The sequence below is a fragment of the Gouania willdenowi genome, chromosome 18 (genome assembly GCF_900634775.1).
Source record: "Gouania willdenowi chromosome 18, fGouWil2.1, whole genome shotgun sequence".
NCBI classification, from domain to species: domain Eukaryota; kingdom Metazoa; phylum Chordata; class Actinopteri; order Blenniiformes; family Gobiesocidae; genus Gouania; species Gouania willdenowi.
In genome coordinates this window covers 553-23,770 of record NC_041061.1, presented here as the reverse complement: position 1 = coordinate 23,770, position 23,218 = coordinate 553, and the positions used below count along the sequence as shown (strand labels likewise).

The window sequence follows — 23,218 nt, the reverse complement described above, 5'->3', positions numbered from 1 at the left end:
GGTTTTGATTTTAAAGTAAAAATCAGAAGAAAACTGTTTTTAAACAATCCATATCTGGAATATATATTAATAATATGAAGTCAGTTTGACCTCAAGTTTATGACGGTTTTATTTTGAAAGAAAGCTTTTAATTTGTCAAATAAATCAAAACAGAACACAACAGTGATGGGGAAAGTGTTTTTATTGATCAGGACAGGAATAAAACTTGTGTTTGTGGTTCAAACTCAACACTTTTTAGTTTGAACTATGCTGAGTCAGCAGAAAGCTGATGGCGTGCTGCATTCACTGACCACTTTAAGAGTAGGGAAGCACGAGCGCTACATCAACGTAATGTTTGGCTATTCAAACGCTGGCAGGAGAAGCTGGGCCTTAAATCACTTTTTAGATAAAAATAAATACAATTCTTTTTTTTTTTTAAGTGTAATAAAATAAAGCAATATTGATTTCCATTTTCTATAAATATGATAAATGAAACCCTCTTGAGAAGCACGGGAACACTTGTTAACTTGTGATGACGTAAAACAACAACTCGCAATTTAAGAATTTACGAAGATGTTTTTACTTTGAATTTTTCTGACATGTCGTCGATGGTGAACAATCGTACGTTTCACTAAAATAAGTCTCTCTGCTTCCTTTGATCATGAAATAACCTTCAGTAGTTCATTAAAACTGCAGTATTTATTATTCTAGTCTTTTTAGCCAAATTACATTCAACGTGGTGATGAAGTTAGCGAGCTAGCTATGGACAGGCTAACGCTAATACATGAATTTCATCAAGACTTTTCTATTCTATCACGCATGACATTATTGATTATTATTTATCACTATTTTATGCGTTCTCCTTATTTTAAAATAAATTCCCATCAAATCATTTAAAACCGTGAAATGGATTTGGTTGAAATTGTGATTTTTTTTTTTTTGGTCTTTTTAAAAAATATATATGTTTAATGAACGTTGAGAAACTAACTGTAGATGGTCACTGATGGGATAAATATCTTTGGGTTGGTTTTTGAAAAGGGAGTGCACTTAAATTCAGCACGCACGCACACACGCACGCACACGCACGCACACACACACGCACGCACACACACACACACTAAGGCTAATCTGTACAACAGTCGCAAAAAAAAAAAATCTTCTCTCGATGTTTCTTCACTGTTCAGTTCTGCTCAGCCCAAACGGTCCCACCATCTTCATCGCTGCGTAGTTCTACACACACACACACACACACACACACACACACACACACACACACACACACACACACACAGTTCTTAACCTATTATATTTTATCTTATCTTATCCTTCCTTAGAATATTTTAACTTATTTTATCTTTGCCTGTCTTATCCTAGTTTATCTGATCTTTAATTAAATTATCCTAATTCATCTTCATTTATCTTGACATAATCTAACTTTCTAATTTAACTAAATGTATCTGCACTTAACTTATCTCAACTTATTCTAACTTATCCTAATTCATTTTAACGTATCTTAAATTAACATATCCAAACTTACCTAATCTGAACTTGTGCTAATGCATCTTAACCTATCTTATTTAAACTCATTTAGTCTTGTCTGTTCTTATTCTTATCCTATCCTAACTTATCTGATTTTATCTAATACTGAATTTATCTTATCCTAAACTTATCTGATCCTAACTTATCTGACCTTATCCTAACTTATCTGATCCTAACTTATCTCACCTTATCCTAACTTATCTCACCTTATCCTAATTTATCTGACCTTAACCTAACTTATCTCACCTTATCCTAAACTTATCTGATCCTAACTTATCTGACCTTATCCTAACTTATCTGATCCTAACTTATCTCACCTTATCCTAACTTATCTGATCCTAACTTATCTCACCTTATCCTAACTTATCTCACCTTATCCTAATTTATCTGACCTTAACCTAACTTATCTCACCTTATCCTAACTTATCTAACTGTTCACACTTCTACCCTCAGGCCGGAGGTACAGAAGTGTGAAATGCAGGACCAGCAGACTCAAAAACTCCTTCTTCCCCTCGGCCATTAGACTCCTAAATAAGTGATTGGAGTCTAATGAACTATTCATTCCCCCCCCCCCCCCCCCCCTTCTCCACTGTACTTTGCACACCACCTGCATTCGCACTTTAGATGCGCCCATGCACAGCTAACACCATGTCTCTCTATTATGAAACAGCTTTTTGCACATACCATTGTATATATCACCTCTCCTCTGTATAGCTAATATATTTGTATTTTTAATTGTACAGGTGTTTTGTATTTAATGTTCAGGTTTTTTTGTTGAATAACAGTGTTGCATGCCACTGTTATTTATTATAGTTCTTTTATCTCGATTTATTCCTTTATTATTTATTCCTTTATTACGTAGGCATTCACTGGCGGTCGGCAAAGCAAGAATTTCATTGTACAGGGAAACGTGTTTCTAACTGTACATATGACAATAAACACTTTGACTTTGACTTTATCTCACCTTATCCTAATTTATCTGACCTTAACCTAACTTATCTCACCTTATCCTAAACTTATCTGATCCTAACTTATCTGACCTTATCCTAACTTATCTCACCTTATCCTAAACTTATCTCACCTTATCCTAAACTTATCTGACCTTATCCTAACTTATCTCACCTTATCCTAACTTATCCGATCTGACCAGAATAAACTCCCAACCTCAGAGAAAGGATCACTGGAACAGAATAAATCTCAGACTTTTTAAAGTCAGACTTTGTGAAACTCACGGGGAAAGCATAGAGGAAGACGCTGAGGAAGAGGAAGAGGAGGAAGAGCAGGATGAAGAGGAGGATGAGCCACTTGAAGCGTCTCCACACGATGAACTTCAGAGTTTTAAAAGGCGACGAAAACCAGAGGAACGAGGTGACGGGACGCCTGGAGGAGGGGGAGGGGCAAATCAGAGGTCATCAGAGGTCAGGGGTCGTCCTGTGTGTGCGTGTATATGTGTGTGTGCGTGCGTGTGCATGCGTTATGGGGGGTGGATCACTTCTAAATTCATACATATCAGTCTAACACACGTGTACGTGTCTAACTTTCACTAAACTTACCTAATGTCAGTAGTTAGGTGTAGCGTGAGTGAAGCTATAGTGATCAGGTGACCTTGTAGCACCATGTACGTGACATGTAAACACTTAGAAATAATTGTTTGGGGCGTGCAGGCGTGTACACGCGTGTAAGTCTGTAAGTGTGTGTGTGTGTGTGTGTGAGTATTGTATCTTGTCCAATCACAGCAAAGATCTGACTCAGAGTGTAACACTACAGTCACTACCACTCTATAGACGGGTGTAGTGACACAGACTGTAACCAGACTAAATGGTGGTCCGTTACACACTCACACTCACACTCACACTCACAACTGCACACATGTACATGGTGATCGATAGTGAAGGTCACCTGATCGCTATAACTTCACTCACGCCACATCTGTGTCTACGTGTGACTGATATATTTATGTTTGTCAGGTGTACATCCAGTGTGTATACACTTTAATGTGTATGTACATTAAAGAAAACGTGTTAACACGTTAACACGTCTGCAAGCACACATGCAGACGTGACTTGTGCATTGTGCCCGTCTATCCATTCTAAGTCTATGGGAAATGTAGATCAGACGTACAGACGTGCAGGCGCAGGGTACGCCTTCGTTTACACGTTTGGTCGAATGGATCCACCCCCCATACATGTGTGTGTGGGAGCATGTGTGCGTTGGTGCGTGTGCACGTGTGTGCCCGGGCTTGTGTGTGTGTGCGTACGTATGCACGTGTGTATCTGTGTGCATGAGTGTCCGTGTGCGTGTGTGTACGTATGCATGTGTGTCTGTGTGCGTGGATGTGTGTGTGTGTGTGTCCGTGTGTGTGTTTGTGTGTGTGTCTGTGGGTGTGTCCGTGTGTGTGTGTGTCTGTGTCCGTGGGTGTGTTTGTGTGTGTGTACCCCACTGTACTTCTTCTAGGTGAGGGTTCATGTTTGCGTGTGTGAGTGTGTGTGTCTCACTGTGGTTCTTCCAGGTGAGGGTTCATGTTTGGTTCGTCCCGTCCAAGGCCGGCTGGTCTCTCCTCCTGTTCCTGCTCAGACACAATTTCTAGACTCATCTCCACCTTTCCCTGTAGACACACACACACACACACACACACACACACACACACACACACACACACACACACACACACACACACACCCATGGTCACTCTGTAGCCTGTCTTCTAGCTCACCCCCCTACAGTCGTTGTGCTCTCACAGCCAGGATCTTGTGTCCGTCTCGCTCACAGAAACACGGCCACCATCCTTTCACCGTCTTCTGCTGGAACAGAGAAACGAGGCTCTCCATTGGCTGCTGCAGCAGCTCTAGGCCACACCCCTCTGCTGACTTGGCCGGGCGCAGCATGTGATTCAGATCCATCACCACGTGTCCTGGAACATCATCACACATAATAATAATAATAATAATAATAATAACAATAATAATAATAATAATATGACATGTCATCACACTGCGTATATATATATATATATATATATATATATATAGAACATGAGAAATATGTTTCTGAAAAATAAATGTTTTCTGATGCAAATGTTTTCATGTCATTTTGTTTATAATTTTGTCTTTTTTGTGTTTTTTCTGTAATTTTTTTTTTTTGTTGGTCTTTTAATGTATTTCTCTATCTTTTTTAGTATAATTTTGTCTTTATGTATGTATTTTTCTGTCATTTTGTGTATTTTTATGTAATTTTGTGTATTTCTTGGTCTTTGTGTGTGTAATGTTTTGTCATTTTGTGTATATTTCCATCAATTTGAGTATTTTTTTAGTTTTGTGTAATTTTGTGAATTGTTAGTGCATATTTTTCTGTAATTTTTGTGTCTTTTTGTATAATTATTATTATTGTACATCAATTTTATATAGCACTTTTCTGGGGTACTCAAAGTCGCTTACGATAAGTAAAAAATGATGTATTTTTCCATCATTTTGTGTATAATTTTATCATCTGTCTCTCTATCTGAACACATGTCACACATTCCATCCACGTTCCGGATTTTCTTGTTTATCAAACTGGGTGCAGATCCCGCAGCAGACCCAAACCGTTGGGTTTCCCTTAATGAATACGTGTCTCCTGTGTGAGTTAAAGGGCCGGCGCTGCGGTGACGGCTCATAAATACGCTTTTGATCTTAATTGCTTGTAAGTATGGAGACGTCGTGGAGGACAGACGTCCACAGGAAGTGGAAAATGGCTGAAGACGTGGATTAAAAACGGTCTGCGGCGACCACACACACACACACACACACACACACGGTCAGGAAGAAGAAGCTGGAGGCTGAGTTATTTCAAGGTCTGACAGCTGTGGACGAATGGAGTGCTCCCTCCACTGTGAGCAATGTGCCGACTCAGCGGAAACACTCACGGAGCTCCACATCCTCGTTGGTCACGCAGAGGTTAACGTCCCATCTAGGTGCCATTAAAAGCTAATCCTGACTGTGCTAAGTCAACATCAGTCTGTACAGCACAGATCTATCATCACAGTCAGTAGGAGGGAGGAGGTGTTCACAATCTATACCTGCATTTCTACAATTTAGTCACAGAATCTGAGATATTAGAGAAAAGTGAAGCAGTAAGACCACAAGTGGGATTAAACACAGCCTCATTGTTTTAGCTTAGCTTGTCCTGTCTCTCTTTCGTCTTGTCATCTTAGTTATTCTTGTCTTGTTGAAAGTTGTTGTTTGTCTCATTTTATCTTGTCTTGTCTCATCTTCTTTAATTACATCTTGTCATATCTTATACTGCCTCATCTTATTAATTCTTGTCTCTTGTCATCTGCCTTGCCTTGTCTTGTCGTATATTGTTGTATGACATCACATCTTTCATTGGATATTTTCTTATCTTGTCTTATCGTGTCTCATCTTGTTAATTCTTGTCTATTTTTGCCTGTTCTTGTCTTGTCCCATGTCGTAGCTTTTCCTACCTTGTCTCATCTTGTCTGATCTTGTCTTGTCTCATCTCTCTTGTCTTGTACGTTCTTGCCTCGCCTTGTCTCGTCATATTTGTTGTATGTTTTATCTTCTCTCATCTCATCATAGCTTATCTGATCTTGTCTTGTCTTCTCTCATCTTATCATAGTTTGTCTTGTCACATCTCTCACGTCTCATCTTGTTAATTCTTGATCTAGTCATGTCTTATCTTGTCTCATTTCGGGATAGCTTTTTTTTATCTTGTTTTGTCTTCTTATCTTATCTTAGCTTAGCTTGTCTTGTCTCTTCTTATCTTGTCTCATATTTATTCTTGTCTTATCTTGTTGTGTTTTGTATTATATCGACTTATCTCGTTAAGTCTCATGTTGTATCTTATCTCGTCGTATATTGTCCAATGTTGTCTCATCTTGTCTTGTCTTATTTTCTTTTATTGTATGTTTTCATATTTTGTCTTATTGTGTCTCATCTTATCTCGTTTCATCTTGTATTGTCTTATTTTCTTTTATTGTATGTTTTCATATTTTGTCTTATTGTGTCTCATCTTATCTCGTTTCATCTTGTATTGTCTTGTTGTATTTTGTTGTATGTTGTCTTATCTTATCTTCCCTAATCTTGTCATAGCTTATCTGGTCTCGTCTTGTCTTATCTTAGCTTGTCCTGTCATGTCTCTCTTCATCTCGTCTCTTCTATTCTTGCCTTGTCTTATTTTGTTGTAAGTAATCTTATCTTTTATTGTATCTTATCATAGCTTATCTAACCTTGTCTTGTCTTCTCATGTCCTGTCATGCATCTTCTTATCTTATCGCATCTTATTTATTTTATTTTTGGTCTCGTCTTGTCTTGTCGTATATGTTGTGTCTTCTTATATTTTCTCATCTCGTCTCGTCTTCTTTCATTGTATCTTGTCTTATCGTGTCTCATCTTGTCATAGCTTGTCTTGTCTCCTCTTTTCTAGTTCTATTCCCACTTATCTCGCAAAGTCTGTCTATCTTCTTGTAAATATATTTTACTTAAAGACTCACGTATACGTACAGTTTCTCCAGTGATTGTAAAAAATCTCACCGAGGGTAGTCGTCGAAGGAGAACTGTCGTTTGTCCCAGATCTGGACGGTGAGTTTTGGAGCCAGTTTGGTCTCAGCTTTGTCCAAACTCCAGAAATGTTCCTGTAGAGGAGAGAGAATAAACAGTTCAGCCTTTACATTATGACCTCCATCATCTATCTACGTAAAAAAAACTAATATGTAATGTTTTTTGTTCATTACTCAAAGAACAAAAAACACACTGATTTGGTTTGTTGTGGAACAAAAGTTTCCAAATCGATCTCACAAATAATAGAGACACTTTGCTTACGTCACAGTGAGAGGTTTTTAAAGAGGCAGTTTATACATTTCTCTTGTGAGTCTGAGTTTATCCTGAACGAACGGTTTGGTTTGATTCTCAAAGATCGATGGGTTTGTTTTGCTCTGGTTGCTTTTGATCTTATACTCAATGAAAGGATCAAATCCAGATCAAACACATTAATGGAAACATGGACAAATAAACCACAACTCTTGGGTTTAACGCGTTAGAAGCAGAACTAGAATATTTGTATTTCCTGTTGAAAATGCAAGTGAGGATGCAGGAAGCATTAGCCTAGCATTAGCATGTGCTAGCATTAGCATTAGCCTGGGTGGATTAAATCATCAAGGCTGTCTGTCAATTCATTACCATGGCAACAACAGTGATTACATGAAGCTGTGTGGTGTGCTGAAATCAGGCAGTATCTTGTGTCAAACAAATCCAAATTGTGGGAAAACTCGGAGGTCTATTGAAAAATTAAACACATTGTGAGAATCCGCAGGCTTGGGACTACAAATGGGTTAATTCCATGTTTCTAGGGCTAAAGGTGTGACCAGGAGGACGAGAGAAAAACGTAAATGTTTTAAAATTTTAAAAAGCAGCTGTGACAAATCTCTAATGCAAATAAACTGTAGATTTGTGGGATTATGTTCACTTCAGGCTTGATATTTCAAAAACTGTTTATCCTCTGGCTAAAAATGTGGTATTGTGAGTGGCTAGACGGATATATACAGTACCTAGTACTTCTGAGAAAATTAGGACTCCGGGTTCAATATTTTGGAAGTTATGACAATTGTTTGCAAAGATCTTATCTGGTCTTTACGAGCGTTAAACTGTAAAAATGGGATTGGATCTGAAAAGTCAATGCAGTTGCACATAAAAATTGAATAAGTCAAAAATGTTAAAATCCCAAAAGTGATAGCATGAATGCTGGGGACTTTCTCAACGTTGTGAAGGAGGAGAATTAGGATTAGAGGATTAGGGTCAGGGCTAGGGTCCAGGTTAGAATTGGGTTGGTCTTGATATTCTGATGACTACCTTTAATGTAATCTCTTAAAGGGGCAGTATTATGTAAAAGTCACTTTATAATGGTTTTGCTACAGTGATATACATCCTTTAGCCTCATTCAGAAAGACGAAGTTGTAAAAACTTGCTCTTGTTATTCCACATTTTGTAAAAAGTCAGCTCCAAACAGGACAGTTGGATTTTTCTCACGTTGTTACGTCACATCGCGGAAACTCCCTCCTCCTTACAATCTTGGCTCCGCCTGCCCTATATAAGAATGTAAGCTCCTCCCACTCAACCTACCTCACAGGTACAACAAACACTGTGGTTAGGTTATAATTTATTGTCATATATGTAAAGCTACAAACACAAAATATGTTCTCTGCATTAAACTCCTCCCTGAGGAGCAGTGGGCATCCACGGTGTAGCACCCATGATGTAGTTCCATTTTTAGTATCCAATATATCATTTTGTATCGTCTTTGACATGATCTGACGTGTTTGTGACCCAATGCGACACAGCAGTTGGACAAAAAAATGATTATCACCTTAAATGGACTATTCCTGGTTAGAATATGTGCAGATGACAAGAAATCGACATAGCAGCTCTGGTGAGTGTTTGAAACAGCTGAAACAGCTGACTGACTCCACTGCTGCTGATGTGATAAACACACAACGGGGAGCAGCATTTGTCTGACTCACAATGACAATAGCCTCTTAAATATCCATGTGTTTTACTGTAATGTGCAGTTTTTTGGCTGAAAACAACAACAATAGTGTGTTTGATAGCAAAAGGCAATGGCTATGGGTCAACCTCCACAAGAGCAAGGTGTAGAGTCTGCGTCTACTCATGCACACGCATGGAGGCCCCAAACAGCCTGTTTTTAAAAGAGTCATTAAAGGGGACATATCATGCTAAATCCACTTTTTTTAGCCCTTAAATGCATTTTGATGTATATTTAGATTGTTTAGAAGCACAGAAAAGTTCAAATTAATCTCTTCAGGTGCTCCGTTGATATCTTTATATTCTGTTTTGGTCATATTTTTCAATCTGTTTCGATTTTTCGATTCTCTATTATGTTTTTTGAACAATAACGTCAGCAGAACTGCCAAATTAGTTCATCGACTCCAGGACCAACACTTCGAGCAATCCGCCATTTTTATTTCTCGCTTTTATTTTGTAGTCCAAGCTCCAGGATGCTGAAGTTACGAGAGGATAAGTCAAAATGTTTGGTTGTTGGATGTAGTAACCACACGCTTCATTACACCGTCTCCCAGCTTCAGAACCTTTTCAAAGTGTCTGGTTGAGTTTTATTTTTTATAGAAATGTACCACATCTGTGGATAAGGTCATTTTTGTGTGTGTGAAGCACTTCAATGATGACTGCTTCATCAACCTCCACCAGTATAAAGAAGGATTTATAGAAAGACTTTGTCTGATTGAGGGTTCAATTCCTTCTATCTTTGGAGACGATGAACAGAGCACTTCGGTAAGCTGTAAATAACGCTAAAAGTGTGATTGATTAAGACGTCCCTGTCATTGTTTTGTTAGCATTAGCAGTTGCACCGTCTTCATATGTTAGCGCTGTGTGCTCGTTTTTAGATCCTTGATGATATGGCCTACGTGATTTAATTTAAGTCTAAAGTTTTCATTAGTCATTTCATTTTGACGTTTTTGTCTCTGAAAAGACTGTGTTAAAATGCATTTTGTGCCGTTAGCTTGGCGCTAGCATTAGCTCGGCGCTTATGTTAGCTCACTTGTTAGGGTTCTGCAGGTTCGTCATCTTCATTTTCATCTCGCTCCACTGGGTCAGACTCTGGCTGGAACATGTAAGGCTGGTATGGACAAGTCTAACGTTGTTGACATTTGTAAATAACGTGTGAATAAAAAGTTTATGCGCCGCTACATAGCCGTATCTCTTCTATTCAAACTACAAAAATGGCCGAGCAGGGTGGAGTTGAACCTGGAGAGGGGGCGGGCTATGATGTGTCTCATTTGCATTTAAAGAGACAGCACCAAAACGAGTTGCAGGGAGTGGAGCTATAATAATGAGGAATTCAGACCCAAGCAGTGCAGTTCCGCTTTATATAGACCATAACTGTATGATTTATATGTAAAAAGGAAGGATTTAAAACCATGATATGTCTCCTATAAAGTGACTTTTCAGAGGCTAAAACTCTGGAAAAACAGGTGAGATTGGGAAAATAAACCTATGTTGTTGGGATTCTTAGAACAAATGGAAATGAGTGAAAAATAGCATAACACTGGACCGTTAAAACTCTACGGTCATATCAGTTCTCGTGCGTTAACATCCAAACACCAGAAAACAATGAGAATTATGTCCGTTGGGATTTTCTCATGGATTCCTTCTCAAAATGTAAGATGATGCAGCAGAGACGCTTTGCAGCATCCCATCGACACTTCTCTCGCCCCGCCGTTATTTCCACACACACAGAGACAGGTGTGTGTGTGTGTGTGTGTGTGTGTGTGTGTGTGTGTGTGTGGAAGCTATTATCACCTCTGATGAACTCACAGTCGTCTGTCAGACGGAGCCTGAACCGTCTCACCTTCACGCTAATGGATTTCCTCTCCTTTGTTTCCACTCCCTCATCCCTGGCCTTATTCTGGCAGCTCAGGACATCCATATTAACTCTTTTTCACACACATCAATACACACACACAATATGAAGTGTGGCTCAAACTCATGCTAAAGTACGGTTGACCAAAGGCAATCATTTTTAATGAATAATGTGTAAATGTTGAGTAACTCACTGTTAACCAGTAATGAGCAACTGGTGGCCCGAGGTCTCATTTAACCCAGAATAACAGAAATATACACAAAACAGCAAACTACAATTATACAAAAAATAACTCCAATACACACAAAAGATCAACAAATATACACAGGACAACATTAATTGAACGACCACAATTATACACGAAATAACTGAAAAATGTGCAAAACATCAACAAAGATACACAATAACAAATAAAACAACAACAAATATACACAAAATGACTGCAAGAACACACAACACGACAAAAAAACATACAAAAAATGACAAAAAATTTACAAACCAGCAACACAAGATACACAAAACAGCTTGAAAATATGCAAAATGACCACAATTATACAGAGAAACAATAACTAAAAAATGTGCAAAACATCAAAGTCATACAAAAAACTTAAAAAATATCAAAAATATACACAAAACGCCTCCAAAAACACACAACAGGACAGAAAAAACTAACAAAAATGACAAAAAAATTGACAAAACATCAACACAAAAACACACAAACTGTTGTTTTCTGTGTTAATGCTCTGATTGGTCGGTATCCTAATGCTGACAAGAATGCTGATTACATGTTTGTGGCCCCGCCCCTGTGATTAAAAGTTTCCTATCTCACTTGTAAACACAACATCCAATGAGAAATGCACAGCTAATAATACCCCTTAAAGCCATACCATAGCCACACCCTTTTACCTGTTGACCCTGCTCAGCCCGTGCAGCTACATGCTAAGCTAACCCAGCCATGTGGGTCCTCGTGCTGTTGTGAATGATTGCGTACCTTCCTGTCGACCACACACAGTTGCTCAGCAGGTAAGTAGCTGAAGGGAAACAGGAACCTGTAGTTGAAGTTTCCCTCCCCGCCAAGAGAGCGGTTAGTGGACGTCCGTCTTCTGCTTGTTGTGCTCGTGTCCGTCCAACCATCTGACGAGAGGAGACGAACGGACGGTGGTGACTAAAGCAGTTCATTACGCTTGGGGCGTGTGTTTGTCTTTTTCCACTCACCCTTTGACGTAGATGTCGGCTCATCTTCTCGCCGCTAATGCTAACGTCGTCCAGGATGACGTCACTGGTGTTCCACACGATGCATCGCAGGAAGAACCTGGACAAGAATAGATGTCAGAGACTCAACTCTACTAACCAGCTAGTTACAACTAGTTTAGTTATGGTGGTTAGTGTTTTTAGTTAGTCAGCTCTCACTGCCCAGTCCTAAGTTTGCATTTTCATTATTTATTGAATTTGTTTATTGGTTGGTTGGTTGGTTGGTTGGTTGGTTGGTTTTGCCAGTTGGCGGGTTGTTGGATGGGTGTTTGGTGATTATTTGGTTGGTAAATTTGTCAATTAATTGATTCGTTTTTTGGAAAGATGTTCCATCATATTTAATAACTGTAATTGATTGGTTGGTTGGCTGGTTGTTGGTTGGTTGGTTGGTTGGTTGGTTGGTTGGTTGGTTGGTTGGTCAAATTGTCAATTGGTGGGTTCGTCAATTATTTAATTCCTTTTTTGGAAAGATAGTCAGTCAAATTTGAATAACTGACTGGGCAATTGGTTGGTTGGTTGATTGGTTGGTGGATTGGTTGGATGTCTAATATTTGTGAGTCCAATTCTAGTAACTAGTTTGTTTGTTTGTTTGTTTGTTTGTTTGTTTGTTTGGTTGGTTGGTTGTTGGTTGGTTGGTTGGTTGGTGAATGTGTCAATTAATCATTAGTTTTTGGAAATAGGGTCTGTCAAATTCTAGTGACTGACTTGGTGATTGGTTAATTGGTTGGTTGGGTGGTTGGTTGGATGGGTGAATGGTTGGTTGGTTAGTTGGTAGATAAGCTAATTAATTATTATTATTTTTTTAGAAATATTGTCACTCAAATGATAGTAACTGACTGACTTGGTTGTAAGTTTGTTGGACAGAGTGACTTATCTCTCGTTTGTTCAATAGTCAATGGATTGTTTGGCTGTCGGTCGGTTAAACTTAAAGGAAAGTCTGACATTTTAACTAGTCTTTTTGGTGAGTTGGTTGATTATGGTTTACTTTGTACTTCGTTAAATACTTTCACAGATTCTAGTGATTGAAAATAAATTTGGTTCTGGGAGAAGTTCTTAGTTCATGGGGAAAATGTGGTTAGTTGGAAAACTTTAGGCTGATGTGTTGAAAGATGACCAGCTGGTCAGTTAGTCAGTGTGAGTGTGTGTGTGTGTGTTCTTACTTCTTGGCTTTGCGTGGCGTGATGTTAAACGGGGGGCCGGGCGGTCCCAGAGACTTTGGGAAGAGGTCCACCCACATCATTAGACGACCCCTGACAAACAGCAGGCAACAGCAAATCAGATAGCTGTGTGTGTGTGTGTGTGTGTGTGTGTGTCTGTTTCACCTGCTCTATGTCAGGCTGTAGTGGACTGTACAACCGTCTGGTTTCCACGTGTTCAGGAACCAACCCATTTTCCTCAGAATGTGGAGAGAGAGTCGCTCCCAGAGGGGACCCAGGAAACGTTTAGGGACGTCTTTGTCATCTGGATGCACGCACGCACGCACGCACGCACACACACATACACACACACACACCACACACACACACACACCACACACACACACACCACACACACCACACCACACACACACACACACACACAACACACACACACACAACACACACACCACACACACACACACACACACACACACACACACACACACACACACACACACACACACAAAAGAATAAAAGTTGACGGTACAGAATAGATGAGAAAGTTGAAAACCGTTTTTTTTTAGATTTATTCTTCTAAACATTTAATTCAACATTATTTTTAGCATCTTTTAGTTTTTCTTGGTTTCAAAAATTTTGGGATGGAATTTCGTTGATTAAGATTTGAGTGTGTGTAATCTGATACTTAAGCTCAAATGTCTCAAATCCGTTTTTGTGGTCCAACACACGTCCTTTGGACAGTTGGAGTTCAAGTGAAAGCTGTCGAAGGGTTAACGTAGTGCTTCTCAAAGTGTGTGGTATGCCCCCCCTGGTGGGGAATAGAGGTATGACACATACACCTACGCACAAAGAAGTTCACAGTGGGAAATACCTCAAAAGGTTGTTGAGAACCACTTGGTTAACGTTAACGTGTGTGTGTGTGGTGTGTGTGTGTGTGTGTGTGTGTGTGTGTGTGTGTGTGGTGTGTGTGTGTGTGTGTGTTTAAACCGGGACGACCAATCACCGAGCTCCGCTGATGTGTTAGCGCTGTCCTCTGAAGCGGACGCCGTGGTCGTCGTAGACGGGCCTCTCCAGGTTCCGCCTCTCGCACAGTCTGTTCAGCAGCTGCCTCGGGGTCAGCTGGTCTCGCACTGGTTGACTCCAGACCTGAAGACGGACAAGGACACGGGTGTTGGTTCTCCAAGAATCACAAACCCATAACAAGTTTTTTCTAAGCTTCTACATGACCTACATGCTTGAGTTTTGTTCAGATTTGCAATAGGACCCTTAGTAGTTACAGATGATGTGAATTTTTTTTTAAATATATGACACTGAGTAAATCATGTTTTTAAATACAAAATCTGTAGTCCGCCCAAAAAAACCTAGAGATTTACATCAACTGTAAAGTCAATTCTCATTATCAAAGGCTGTAAAAGTAGAAAATAATTGAACTAATGTATGGACATCCACCACAGCAAGTTTGGTGATAATAATAAACATTAGGCCAAAGATAAACATGTTTTTGTACAAAAAAGTTCAGGCAGAAGCCCACTTTGCTTACAACTGTGCCAAACTGTTTTTTTCCACAAGTTTGGAAACAAGTGTGTAACTGTAATATGTCAGTCAAATGAATTCCAATCATTGTTAGTCTTGTGTTTGGACCACTAGGTGTTGCATTTGGGCTTGAAATAAACATATATCCATATTTATTCAGATCTCTGCGGCCCCATGCGTAATGATATTTTTGATGCCGTTACACAATCAATCAATCACTTGTTTTATTATAAAAATAAGCTACTTTCAAACAACAACTTAAGGCGTTTTTACATAACTAAAAATACACCCACCCTGCACAAACCCCGCCCACAGACACACAGGTTAAAATAAGGACAAAATAAGGACAAGGACACATAACAAGGAGCAGTCAGCACCAGGAGCAGGACACAGAGACCTCAGTCCAGCAAAACAGCAGAAGCTATTCACTAACCCTGAAGGCCACGAGACAGCACCACTGTAGCCATCACAGCCCCTAGTGCAGAGCCCCCCCCCCCCACCAAAACACAAGGGTGGTTATTCAAGCAATGCTTGACCAATCAGAATGCTTGACAAAGCATTGTAAAGCTCAGATCCTGTAGACATTAGTGATATATAGCCATTTTACGCACGAGCACTAAGTGCTCATTGGACAGATTTCCCGGCTGAGAAGTGCTCAAATGTCGATATCATCGACGACACAATTTGGATTTATCAAAATATAGAGTTTTATTCATATTGAAAGCAACTTTCATAAAAACAACAAAGATAAGACACAATTTGTCACCCATTGTTGACTTTTCCACTGGTATTTCTGATGTTGTGGCGTTGTTTTGGTATGTAAAATCCTGACCTGTATATCAATTGATTCAGATCAGCCTCTGTAGTTCACGTAGTCTTATTGTTATAGAGATCTGTGGGTATTTTGTGACTCACAGCAGTGGAAAAAGGCAAAGTTTGCCGAGTTGTCGACTTTTCTCTCTTTGAAGATAATGGCCTGGTGTGTGTGCTGTGGTCTTCATGGCTACAGTTTTAGCTTCTTAGCTTCTAGGAGTGTGATGATATCTCGATACAGCGATATATCGCAATATTTTTCCACACGATCGATTATCGATATGCTCACGCTAGGTATCAATTTTTATTTTTATTTTTCAAAACCTTTTCTACTTTTTCACTAAAATGTGCAGGTACGTCTTCACAGAACGTTTACATTGGTATGTTGACACTTATTACAAAAATGTCTGCACTAACATAGTGTCACTGTTCATAGGACACTTTTTCAATTTACTGTCTTTCAGAGTATAAAATAAAAATTGTATTGTTTTACTTAATCTTTTTTTTCTTGTCATGTCATAGACTATCGTAGATTGATTTCTGACCAATATATTGATAATCGCAGTATCGTCATGTCGTGAGATTAATCGTTATCGTGAGCTTTGTATCACGTATTGTATTGTGAGGTACCCAGAGGTTCCCACCCCTAATAGCTTCTAAAGATTATACAAAGGTATAGAATGTGTGATTTTCATTCATTCTTTTACAACATTTGGACTAACTGAATATGCATAGCAGGAACCAAACAGCCCGCTGCTCAAAAAGTGACTTTCAGAGGCTAAAACTCTGGAAAAAAGGCCGAGTTGGAAAAATAAACCTCAAATATTAGGTTTTTGTGGTTCTTAGGAACAAATGGAGATGGTGAAAAATAGCATGATATGGGACCTTTAATCATTAGTAACGCCAATCGCGTCAGATCACAGCAGTAACGGATCCACTCACACGCAGTTAGGTCTGAGGAAGGCCACACATGGCTCCATATTTGGAGAGGAAGCGGTTCTCTAGGTCGATTCACTGTCTCCCGATCTTCTCATCCTTGGTGATCATGTCGTGGTCGTACAGCGCGATCCTCAGGTCCTTTTCCAGAGGGAGGGAGCAGGTCAGCTCCAACATCCTGGACCAGACCAGACAACCACCATCAGGGACTTTAACCACAACGTCAAATCAAAAGATTCGAATGTCTCGTTAAGCCCCAGTGTGAAGATCATACTTCCAAAGACTGGGTCCAAGGTACAGGAAACGTAGTTGTCGTGGGTCATTGAGCTCTTCTTGCCCAGAGTGATCTTCACGTATGGGTCACACTGGAATCACAGTTAGCCTGAGTCAGCGCTCAATAAGCTCCTCCTCCTCCTACCCACCACCACCAACACACAATCATATCAACACCTCCAACCTTCCCGTGCCTGTCTTTGGGCTGCAGTCCATGGGCCTGGACAATGTAGGACCCGCACCAAACACTCCTCGATACCATTAGGCGGTAGTTTCCTGAAGTGACGGCGAGAATTGGATCGCCAGGTCGTCTGGAGAGGGTAGATCTTAAACATGCCCTGTGGGAAACGAGACAGTCAGAGACCAGTAACATCTACAGCAGGGGGGTTCTCAACCCTTCTCCAGCCCACGACCCCCAAAATAAAGGTTCCAGAAACCGGGGACCCCCTCTGTAGTCAGGAATAACGGGGAGAGATTTTTGGGTCCATCCATAAAGTCAGTAAATATGATGGTCTATTGTTCTATGAATCTGTGATAACCACACTTTATTTATTCATCTGAATAATATAATCCACTGTTATCCAGGAACGTTTATTATTATTCTAGTCATCTATAAGATGAAAATCCTGGTTTTAATCACTAATAAAATGGTTAAAAGTGACCAAAAATGGTGGTGAAATGGGATGCATCCTTAAGACTGCTCTACTGTAAAGTGTCTTGAGATACCATTGTTATGTATTTGGCGCTATACAAATAAAAGATTGATTGATTGATTGATTGATTGATTGATTGATTGAAAAAATGTGCAGAGAAGAGCGTTGAAGAATTTGGATGGAGAAGTACCAGAAATGGGAGTATAGTTGTAGGCAAACAGGAGTAAAAATATGGCAAGAAAATAGTGTAAAATATGTTCAGTTTGGTATAATTGCAGAAAAATGATAAAAACAAGCAAAAATTGGCTCAAATTGTTCAGAAAACTATTCTTAGTGTCTTGAAGGCATCTGGTGACCCCCTCCCAGTGTCTTGTGGCCCATATGGAGTCTTGACCCCAAGGTTGAGAACCCCTGATCTATGGCAAGATGGAAGCGAGAAACGGTTCCTTCTCCACCTTGAACTCTCCGACCACGGAAGGATCTTCTCCTTCATCCAGAGTCTTTCCTCTGTAGAGTTTGAAGGTCTGACAGAAGTCTGAGAGACCTCGGAAGGCGTCAACCTTCTCCAGCTCACAGTCATACACCTGAGGTAGAGAACAGAAGAAGAATTACCACGATGGGAAGAACTGGAGTCCAAAGAGAACTCTACAAGGTAACGGACGGAAAAACGGGAAGGAAAAGAAAAAAAGGGAGAAGGAAAGTAGAGGGGAACAATCAGAAGAAAACAGCAAGGAAATAAAGGTCCTTAGCTTACTAAAGCTAGTGACACATTTTAGGCAAGGCAAGGCAAATTTATTTGTATAGCGCATTTCATACTCAAGGCAACTCAATGTGTTTACATTATAAAACATTCAATTGTTTAAAATCAATAAGAACATTTAAAATCATCAGTAAAATCAATTAAAATCATCAGTAAAATCAATTAAAATCATCAGTAAAACATCATTACATCAGCAACACGACTAAAAATCTCTCTCTCAATCATATGCAGTAGAGAAAAAAGTTCCTTTAACTTTGATTTAAAAATGTTCACATGTGATGCTGACTTCAGCTCTGCTGCAGTTTGTTCCACTTCTTTGCAGCATAACAACTAAAAGCAGCATCACCATGGTTACTGTGAGCTCTGGTCTCCACTATCTGACCTGTGTCCATAGATCTGAGAGACCTGCTGGGTTCATACCTGACTAACATGTCACTGATGTATTCTGGACCAAACCCATTCACAGATTTATAACCAACAGCAGAACTTTACAGTCTCCTCTGAGGCTGACTGGGAGCCAGTGTAAAGACTTTAAAACTGGAGGAATGTGTTCTGACCTCTTTGTTCTGGTTAAGACCTGAACTGCAGCATTCTGAACCAGCTGTAGATGTTTGATGAAGACCATTACAATAGTCCAGTCTGCTGGAGATAAAATCATGGACCAGTTTCTCCTGATCTTTCTGAGTCATTAAACCTTTCACTCTGGAGATGTCTTTAGGTGGTAGAAGATGTTTTTGTGATAGATTTGATCCGATGCTGAATGTAAGATCTGAGTCAATCAGAACACCAAGGTTTTTGACTTGGTCTTTATCTTCTAAAGATCCAGACTCAAGATAATTGCTGACAGCAGTCCTCTTTTCCTTGTTACCAAAGATAATCACCTCCATCTTGTCATGGTTTAGTTGAAGGAAGTTTTCACTCATCCAGCAGTTTACTTTTTCTAAGCAGTCACACAACACCTCAATGGGACCATAGTCATCTGGGTTCAGTGATAGATATAGTTGTGTGTCATCTGCGTAGCTCTGATAATCAACCTTACAGTTGTGTAAAATTTGTCCTAAAGGAAGCATGTAAAGGCTAAACAGAAGGGGTCCAAGAACAGATCCCTGAGGAACCCCACAGGACAATGGTAATCTGTCAGATTCAAAGTTTCCAATGCTTACAAAATAGCTTCGCTCCTCCAAGTATGACTTAAACCATTGCATTACTTTTCCATTTAGTCCAACTCATGTTTACAATCTGTGTAACAAAATTGTATGATCTACAAATGCAGACTTAGATCCAATAGAATGAGAACAGATACTTTTCCTGAATCAGTGTTCAACCTTATATCATTGATCACTTTGATCAGATCAGTTTCTGTGCTGTGATGAGAACCAAAACCTGACTGAAATTTATCAAATATTTTGTTGAATGTTAAGAATTGACTCAGTTGATTGAAGACCACCTTCTCAATGATCTTGGCCATGAATGGAAGGTTCTGATTGGTCTATAGTTAGCCAGTATAGAGGCATCCAGTGTTCTCTTTTTTAACAGCGGTTTCACAGCAGCTACTTTCAGGGATTTTGGTACGGTGCCTGATTGGAATGAGCAGTTAATTATCTGACACAAATCATTGACAATTGACTTTACAACAGTTTTAAAGAAGTTTGAGGGTTTTGTGTCAAGGCAACATGTTGATGGATTCAGCTGCTGAACAGTCTCCTCTATTGTATTTGGGTTCACTGTAATAAACTCTAACATTGTAGTTGACTCCTCCCTCAGTGGTTGAAGCTGTTCAAGCTTTTTGTGATTTTGCTGGTTTGTTCTGATGTTTGACCTTATTGATTGTATTTTTTCATTGAAATAAAGCAAATTCATTGCATTTTCCAGCTGACAGTAATTCAGGGGCTATCTGATCTGGGGGGGTTGTGAGCTTTTCAATTACAGAAAACAACGTGCGAGAGTTGTTGACATTTTTGGCAATAATTTCAGAAAAGTATTGCTGCCTTGCTTTGAAGAAGCCATCATTGAATTTTCGCAGACTTATTTTGTACAGTTCTAGATGAATTTGGAGTTTTGTTGATCTCCATTTACGCTCAGCTCTTCTACAGTCAGATTTCAAATTCTGCATTATCTCAGTCCTCCTCCAAGGTGTTTTCTGTGTGTTTGGTTTTCTCTTAGTTTTGATTGGAGCCACCACATCTATGACATCACAGACTTTTCTATTATACTCATCCAGAAGATCATCAACTGTCTCACCACTCAATGTTGGTGTCATTGCTATGGCTTCCATAAACTGTGCATGTGTTGTCATTTATGTACCTTTTCTTTAAACACACATAACTAGGGGGAACAGATGTTACAGTCTCTAGGTCAAAAAAGACACAGAAATGATCAGATAGAGCTAAGTCTCTTACATCAACAGCAGAGATATCAACACCTTTAGAGATAACCAGATCCAAAGTGTGACCTTGAGTGTGTGTCGGACCAGTCACATGTTGTGTAGGACCAAAAGTATCCATTAAAGCATACAGTTCTTTGGCAGTATTGTCCATGTTATTGTCTACATGAATATTTAAGTCACCTGTTATTATTAAAAAGTTGTATTCAGTGCATACAATATTTTGGGGGTCTATAAACGACTAAAAACAGAACTCTTGAATCACCCTTCAGTAAGAATGACATATATTCAAAGGAGATAAAATTCCCAAATATTATTTCTTTGCACTGAAATATTGATTTAAAAATGGCAGCAACTCCACCACCTTTCCTGTAAGTACGACACTTATTTAAATAAATAAAGTATTTTGGTGAACTTTCATTGAGAATAGTATTACTGATACCATCATTCAACCACGTTTCATTAAGAAATAAAAAGTCCAAATGATGTGTTAAAATAAAATCATTAATTATTAGTGACTTGTTAACAAGAGATCTAACATTAAGAAGAGCTAATTTTAAAAACTTTACTGGAGACACTGGTGGACTTTTGGATGACATGTTATCGGAGTCACATTTTTATCTCTTAAGCTTTTTGCTTTTCTTTAAGTTCACAATTTTAAGTCTACAAGTACTGTTGTGGTGGTTTAGATAACTCCTCAGGAAAAGTTATGCTGATGTAACCCTTTTTTGTTTACAGAAAGAGAATAAAAAACCTGAACCTGAAACCGCAGGGGGCGACAGTTCCAACTCTGAGGTTTGGTAGTAGACAATGAAGCAGAGAAGAAGAGCTCTCCTAGAAGACCTTGGTTGTGGAATAGTCCCTCCTATCTCCTTTCCTATCCACTTTTCTTTAACCTCTGGAAGTATTGAAGTGGCGGCCATGATAAGGATCATTCCAATTCTCTTTGAGCTAAGGAAATCAGGCTCAATGCTTCCTTTATAACCTCCTTTAGCATAGGAAACACTGAGTGTCTGTGTGTGTGCTCCTCAAATATCTCTGTGGATCTGACTGAACTGAGACTTTCAACATGGCTGCTGCTTGGTTCAAAGGTGTTCAACGTTGGATTTGTTTGGACTGCAATGACACCGTTCATAAGTTATTTCATAAAATTGTCCCGGCCTGTCCTGGTTAGCAGAGCACCAACACTCTGCTGGGGTGGCTTCACTTTTTGCTCGCTTTGGGTGAACCGTGTGTGTGTGTGTTTAATTCAGAATGAAATTTACATTAGGAATGAAGTGTTTACAAGGTAGTTCAAAGAGGATTCTGAATTAAAGAGTAATTAAAGTTCCCACATGAGTGTCTCAAAGTGTTTCTCAGACATTACTTCATGTTGGTGAGTTGATTTTTCCCAATTTATTCATTTAAATCTATGAAAACACAATAATTATCACTCTACATATTTCACAACAAACCTAAATGTTCCTGACGTCCCACCTTCAAACACAACCATTTAACCATCCATGAAAAAGCTACTGGCCCCTCCCACTTTTCTATAACAACACGTACTTCCTACGTGCACTGCACTAGTATTAGGAAAAAAGCAGAGCACATTGCATTGTGGGAAGGCAGGAGAACCTGCGGCTACGCAGGAAACAACATAATAGTTGAATGCTGTGAAAGGTGGAAAAGGAAGAGATTCCGTACGTTCCGATAGACGAGAACCTCTTCTTCTCATTTCTTTTCATTTTCGTCTCTACTCCAGTGTGGTCGCCCCCAGTGGGCATCCATAGCTACTGCACCAGAGGTGGTTCCCACACTGTGAAGCAGTGAAAACAGTCTGAGAACAGGCGACTGTGATGGTGTTTGTGTCAGATTTAGTGCAGGTCGTGAGGAGAGTTTGGGAGGAAGTTAAAAGGTTGGAAACTTCGTCTCATTCCCGGCGGCAGCAGCAGATCAGAGTTTAACGGGAAGGCGAGGGACGGAGTTTTCCAGAGATTTCAAAAGACGTGGCCTGAAACCTCGGGGTGACTCTGGTGTGTTTTCCACCACCTGCTCAAAGTGTTTTATGCTTCCTGAGCGAGAGGAGGAGAGGAGGCTGGAAACGTGGAGCGAGTTCAGGAGGAACAGAACATCCATTCATCTTTGGTGAGAGCACACCACGGAGCGCGTCCAGTCCACCCACTGTCTCACCTGCAGCGTGTCCAAGCCTTTCTCCACATACGCCTCACACTTCTTCTCTCTCCCGTCGAAGCGTAGAACTTACTCCACCAGTCCATGAACTCGTCCTGGGGAGACGCACACGTTAGCATGGTTAGCATGGAGAAGTTGAATAAATATGTAAATATATATAATATGGTCATTGGTTAGAATCAAAATAACTAAAAGTTTAATAGAAACTAGGCAAGACCTGTATTCACAACGTAAATACGTATTTGGCAATTTGAAAATTGAAAAAAATTGTCAAAAATTTCAACCTGTATCTGGATTTGTTGACAAGTTTGTTTTTTTTTTTACTAATGAAATTAAAAGTAATAATGCAGGAAAAACAGAAGACTGACCTTGACCTTAAATA

General features: G+C 39.6%; 1 pseudogene; it reads right to left on the bottom strand.

The window, feature by feature from the left end:
• Positions 1 to 368: 368 nt before the first annotated feature.
• LOC114480299 (dysferlin-like) lies at positions 369 to 22,931 on the bottom strand (annotated as a pseudogene).
• Positions 22,932 to 23,218: the final 287 nt, after the last annotated feature.